The sequence below is a fragment of the Sinocyclocheilus anshuiensis genome, unplaced genomic scaffold (genome assembly GCF_001515605.1).
Source record: "Sinocyclocheilus anshuiensis isolate Anshui unplaced genomic scaffold, SAMN03320099.WGS_v1.1 scaffold863, whole genome shotgun sequence".
In the NCBI taxonomy this organism is placed as follows: Eukaryota; Metazoa; Chordata; class Actinopteri; order Cypriniformes; family Cyprinidae; genus Sinocyclocheilus; species Sinocyclocheilus anshuiensis.
This window is the reverse complement of record NW_015547725.1, coordinates 1,069,873-1,076,483: the sequence shown is the minus strand read 5'-3', so window position 1 is coordinate 1,076,483 and position 6,611 is coordinate 1,069,873. Positions and strand designations below refer to the sequence as shown.

The following is a 6,611-nucleotide window of genomic DNA, read 5'->3' as shown; positions in this document are numbered from 1 at the left end:
ATTACCGGTGTTGTCACACGTCGATTAACCGGTGGGAAAATTTCCTCACCGTCACAACCCTATTCTGCCGGTTCTGTCCTGGCGCCCTGCTCTGACGGCTCCGCCCTGGCTCCCTGCTCCGCCTTGGCATCCTGCTCTGCTGGCTTTGCCTCAATCCCCTGTCCCTTCACTTCCACATGGACCTGGCCCTCTACCCCTACCCCTGTTCCGCCTCCTCTCCACCACCCTGGGGGGGGGCTCTGTCACGAAACCGATCCGTGGTCTTCCGCCTGCTCGCCACCAGAGGTCGCCTTCTGATTACATTGACTCTCACACCACACAAACTGTTGCACGTCACCCTGGACTACATTTCCCACGCTCCAATGCACTGATTGGACTCACCTGCAGCCAATCACACACACACTATATCAACCACTCAAATCCTTCTCTAATGGCCGAGTATTGTCTGCGTTTATCACTCTCCTAGTGGTAGCACTTTACGGAGCCAGTATCCTGTCTGAGTTTAGTTTAGTTCCTAGTTCTAGTCCTGTTTCGTAACGTCTAGTTTTGCCTGATTGTCTGTTCCTGATAACCTGCCTGTCTTGGATTTCTCTCTCGTCTTGTTGTTTGGATTCTGTTTGCATCTCGCCTGGATTAATATCTGTCTGTGGATTACTCGCCTGCCTCATCCTCTGGATTATGTTCGCCGTTGATCGACCTACGCCTGTTTATTGGATCACACTTCTGTCTTGCCCTCTAAATACCTGTTTGCCATTGTCTGACCCTTGCCTGTTTTGACTATGTTTAAGAATAAAGCTTTGCAGATGGATCCGCACATCTCTCGTCCCTGTCGCCTCGTTACAGCTATAATCTATTAATGTCAGAGTCTTTTTGCTAGCACATGCAGCTCTGAAGGTATTTAGAGTTCAGTGTGTGGCAGGAGAAGAGGGGAGAATGCCAGATTGTTCTAAAAGACTGAGAGACTGATTTTTTTCATTTTGAATGCAGGTGTCTCTTACATAATGCATGAACCTTTTCTAACCCCATATAGTTTAAAGTACTGTACATATACAGTAGTACAATACATATACAAAAACATGGACATATTCACAGATCAGATATACAGAAATAAACATTAATGACATTTTAAATTTAAATATACATGCATTGTTGTAATACATGAGAGTAGCTGCAAAGAAAACAACATAATGATAACTGTAAATGTACAAACTTGGACATGGTGTCATGGTAATATGAATACAATTTGTTGGAGTAAATATAAATACACTAATATATAAACTATGGGTATTATGTATATGAACTATGCATATATTATGTAAATGAACTTTGGGTAGTGTACATTTATTTTTAGTCACAATATCTTTGTTTGACTAATAGGCTAGTTGTTTATAGATTTGTCATCTGTGTTCACACTAAAGTTAAGTTGTGTGCCATTTAGAACAAGTACTGTAAAACTCTGTGTTACATATTATGAAAGCATGTATTGGTTCATGGTTCAGTAACAAATATAATGCCATTGAATCGTTGATCCTTTTCCACCCCTCACTCTAATAAATGCATCAGTTTGCATAGTGATAGAGGTTCCACAACCTGTCATAACAAAGACTGAGACTCTACTGGCTAATCCCATTTAATAAAATAATGAGCAGTGGCAAAGTATGACACACACAGAGACCATCTGCATCTCTCACACCCAAACACTAATGCCTCCGCTGGATACTCATGAAGCTTTTCTGCCTGCCTGTGAACAGCAATTCAACTTGCACTTCTTCTAAAGACTTCACAAAATAACCAAAGGTAATTTCCAAAATGTTAAATTACTTAATTTAAGCAGTAGGAAAAAAAGATACATGCGGAAATATATCCTACAGTTCTTTGAGAATAAAAGCGAGCATTCGAAACAGTCTGTAATCTCTTTAAATTTTCACAGACTCCATTTCAGAGCAACATTCTCTGTATGAACATTCTGAGCAGACACTGGTGGTAATCCAATGAAAATCTGCCTTCAGTCTGTGTAGGTATATGATAATAGAGGTTTTAAACATCAAATACCTCTCTAATGCTTTCATACAACTGAACTGCTCTTTTTGTAATGTGAGTGACACAGCAAATAAATAAATAAATAAATATAGGAAAAAAAAAAACTCCTTAACGATATCTTAACATCCTTTAAATTATATGTTTGCAGGCCATTTTCATGCCAGTCAAATTCTGACATGCTCCATGAGCTTTCGCTACTCCCGACAACAGGACAAATGGTACAAAACAAAACATAAAAAAACATTTGCTTTTATGTGTACGTTTTAAATAGCATAATAGAGTCTGTACAGCCTTCAGAAGGTTCCCATTGTCAAGAACAAGTGGATGGTTTGTTTTGAATGCTGTCCTGGATCTTGTTGTAGGATTATATGTTTGTTTGGAGCAACTTACTGCAGACTGTTTTGTAGACGAGACACAGTGTAATGGAAAGTTTGCAAGGAAACTTCTGTTGAATGAGGAATAAGCCAACTGTACTGAATCTGGTTTACAGGTGTGTAGAGTGAACCAACTCCAGGGTAGGCTAAAAGTAGCCTAATGTAATCTATTAAATGCACCCATCATAAACCCATCTTCTTAAGCAAGCATCGGATATAGGTGTCATGTCATACAATTTTTTTATATGTTTTAAAAGTCATTTTGTTACTAATTATAATATTTTCATTTGGTTGTTCAAACAGCAAATAAATTATATACAAAAAGTGTGCAAAAACATATGCATTATCAAAGAACATTATCAATGACTTCAGTCTAGTGTGAGTTTAAGCACTCTCAAAAAACTACTGTTATAATCACTGAAGTACAATTTGGTATTTTTGCCCCGTTAATTTCCAACTCGTGGCCAGGGGAGGTCTTAGCCTTGGACAGCCTTACACATAGTCTGCTTTTGACAGCAGCCAGCTACATCACAAACTGCAAGTAAACAATGCTTTGTTTGTAAATTATGTTTTTTTTATGGATAATGTTTTGAAAACATTTACAGTATGTGCAATAGTGAAGGAATGTTGATACTTTAGTTCTTTGCAATGATGTTAGCCAATCATAACAGTGGCTGTTTACTGACAAGCCACCTCCTTAAGGCTGATGATACACAGGGCAACTTTTTGAGCAATTTTGCCGGGCAACTTTTTTGAGCAATGCTGCTTGGGCACTTTCCCATTGAGAATGGTTAACACATTTCTATCTGGATACTTTAGATCTGTCGTGGGCCCTGTGTCTCATCTGGTTGCCCGCTGATGGCAACATTGCTCAAAAAGTTAACCCGTGTATCATCAGCATAAAACGAACAATTTCAGACAGAGGATCAGAATGAGGAATGAAAATAATAATATTTGCAAATGTATATGATGATTAATTATTAACTATTAATTAATTATAAGTGAATTAATTATTATTACCACTTATTAATTATTAAAAGTGAACCTCAAGGAACATATTGAAGTAATAATAACACAAAATCACTTTATTTATTTATTTTTTTTTTTTTATCAAATACTAAAAATAACACTTCTATTAATGTGTCAAGCTGGAATGATTATCACCTGAGACTGATAATGTCATGATGGTCAAACATCAGACAAATCTGTTTGACTCATATATCAGTCTATCACTAATTGTGATTTACTAGTCTTTTAATAATAGTAATTTAGATCTCTGCCCTAATCAGCCACAGCTTATTGCAGCAGTCCCCCATAACATTAGTATATATTTATCACTTCTGTTGCTGTTCTATGTTGCTGATTCTGTCAATTTATATCCATTAAGTGAAAGGGCAAAGATTAAATTCTATGTGAGGCATTGTACATCAGCACTTTGGGGTTACACAAATGTCTTGGGAACGATAAACATTCCTGAGCCACAGGGCAGGCCATGACGTGTAACCTGATTTACCCCTGCAGTGGCACGAAGGACAGTGTGCTGTTTATAACCATCTGTGGAGAGGTTTGACAGTTCAGAAGAAGACAGCGTCTTATGGGATAAACGTCAGTATAGAAATGTAGATGTGTTGCTTTGATAGCAGTACATCTAGGAAGCGTTGTCAGTGAGCTCAAATGGCATGGTCAGTCCCACTGGTTTCTTGTGCAGTGAAGGCATTCTAATGCATTCTAAGTAACTTTGTATTGAATTTACTTACATGTACATTTTATACACTGAACAAAATTATAAACGCAACACTTTTGTTTTTGCCCCCTATTTTTCATGAGCTGAACTCAAAGGTCTAAGACTTTTTCTATGTACACAAAAGGCCTATTTCTCTCAAATATTGTTCACAAATCTGTCTAAATCTGTGTTAGTGAGCACTTCTCCTTTGCCGAGATAATCCATCCACCTACACACATATATATATATATATATATATATATATATATATATATATATATACACACACACACACACATCTATAAAGTGAATGTGAATGTGATCTAAAACCCTAAATGTATTTATTTATTTAAATTACAATTATAAATAAGGTCCTGTTTAATAACTGACAGAAAACATTATGCACTATGGCATTACATCGCAAAGTTAAACAATCTATGTTATGGAACCCTTGTAATTTAAAGGTGACATATCATGAAAATCTGACATTTCCAGGTTTTAAGTGCTACAATCAGGTCCCCAAGTGCATCTACCAACCAAGGAAACGTGAAAAAGATTAACCTGGAAAAAAAATTTTGGGAAGCCTTTTTCTGCAAGTGTCTGAAAAAACGAGCGTGTCTGATTTTGCTCCCTTGGTGACGTGGCAAAGGGATTTCATTATAATATTACCGCCCCTTAATCTGTAAGTTTCCACCCACGGTGCCTTCATTTGATTTCACAAGCAACAACGGTGTACCAGTTCTAATGCCATGGCGAAAGTTTGAGCAAAACATGCTAACTGTTCTGTCTTTGGCTGAACAGAGGAGCACAGAAAACTGTTTAGCGTCCCAGCCTCAGAGGAGACAACAGAGCAGTGGATTTGTTGATTTATTTACTGTATATTGCTGCTGCCACACAGATCTAAAATAAATATGCGATTTATTTCCCAGCAGTTTACCTTCACAGTCATAACCGACTGTTTTTGTAACTCGTGTGTGTTTTTAACGTAAACTTGTATGTGAATGAAAACTTCGCTTAGTACTCACATGCTGTGACAGCCGCTTTCTGTCCGTGTGCTTCGGTGCTTCTTATATCAGAAGTTTAAACTCATATGGTTTAAAACGCATGATTTCAGCGCGATAAACATGATAATCAGAACCAAACCAGATGTTTTTAGCAGGTCCGAGCTGTAATGGCTCAGCTCTATTCGGGAAAAGGGGGCGGGGAGCAGCAGCTTATTTGCATTTAAAGAAACAGACCCGAAAAACAGCGTGTTTCTGCTTCCACTCAAAATAGGCATTTTCAAAATGTTATAATAAATGGAAACTTCACAGACACATTCTGGGGACACCAGAGACTTATATTACATATTGTAAAAAGGGGCATAATATGTCTCCTTTAACTATTTTCAGGTGGAACCTCAGTCAGTGGTGTTCAGTCCTGCTTTTAGACATTCAATTTCCTGCAGTTTACTTTTCACTCTGCTATAACAAACCTAACTGTAATTTCTACCGAAAGACCTCGATTAGCTGTTTTTAAGTATATTTTGTTAAAAACAATCTACAAGAAACATCATCTTAATGGATTTTAGGATAAATCCATCCAACCATCCTTTAATAAATTCAATGTCACAAAATATTTCTGAACTTTTATTAATTAATGATAAACATCTTACAATGATTGACAATGTTGTGCATTTGTACCATCCAACTCTACTGGTGGCTGATTAAATATTTTAAGAATTATATATTGAATTAGCATTGGTTAACCATTCAGACCAGACATCTATTTTACTAGAGAAAGCAATATTATGGATAGAGGAGTCGTATTATAGCCAAAAGCAACAGTTTAACATTACAAACATCTAAATTATTAATTTGATTATTACAACCACACAGCTTTTTGCTTTAAAAGATGTTAAGGGATCTGAGTCAGTTGTGAATTGTGTGGATTACTTTTTGATTATTGTGATGTTTTTATTGGACTCTCATTCTGATGGCATACATTCACTGCAGAAAATCCACTGGTGAGCAAGTGATGTAATGCTGAATTTCTCCAAATCACATTTAATTTTACCTTGATGGGTTTTGACTTTTTAATGCCTTAAAGGGGTCATATGATGCGATTTCAAGTTTTCCTTTCTCTTTGGAGTGTTACAAGCATGTCAACATATTCTGTTACACCAAATACACCAAATAATGATCTTTAAAAAAGCATAATATGACCCCTTTAATAGATTAAATCAGTGTAGGTTAAGAGAACACAATTTATGTGACAGCACCAAATTATGATCCAAAAATAAACCCTGTGCCAACCAACCCCTAACTCTGCAACATGCTATAAATGTTTGGGAGAAATACTAAAACAGGTCAAACACTGATCTATCTCACTCACAGCACAGTGACCCAGTTAAAGCAACTCTTCTTTTCTCAACTGGACACACACACACACACACACACACAGATTTCTTGTTCTATCATGATAAGACTTTCTTT

General features: G+C 37.0%; 1 protein-coding gene and 1 long non-coding RNA gene across 3 annotated transcripts in view; one reads left to right on the top strand and one right to left on the bottom strand.

The window, feature by feature from the left end:
* Positions 1-6,611, bottom strand: part of LOC107704276 (UPF0606 protein KIAA1549L-like) — a 96,153-nt gene that overhangs the window by 87,081 nt on the left and 2,461 nt on the right. The window lies entirely within an intron of this gene.
* Positions 4,987-6,611, top strand: part of LOC107704277 (uncharacterized) — a 9,892-nt gene continuing 8,267 nt past the window's right edge. Inside the window, exons 1-2 of the long non-coding RNA XR_001635940.1 lie at positions 4,987-4,998; positions 6,152-6,155. This is a non-coding gene — a long non-coding RNA (uncharacterized LOC107704277). The remainder of the gene's footprint in view (positions 4,999-6,151; positions 6,156-6,611) is intronic.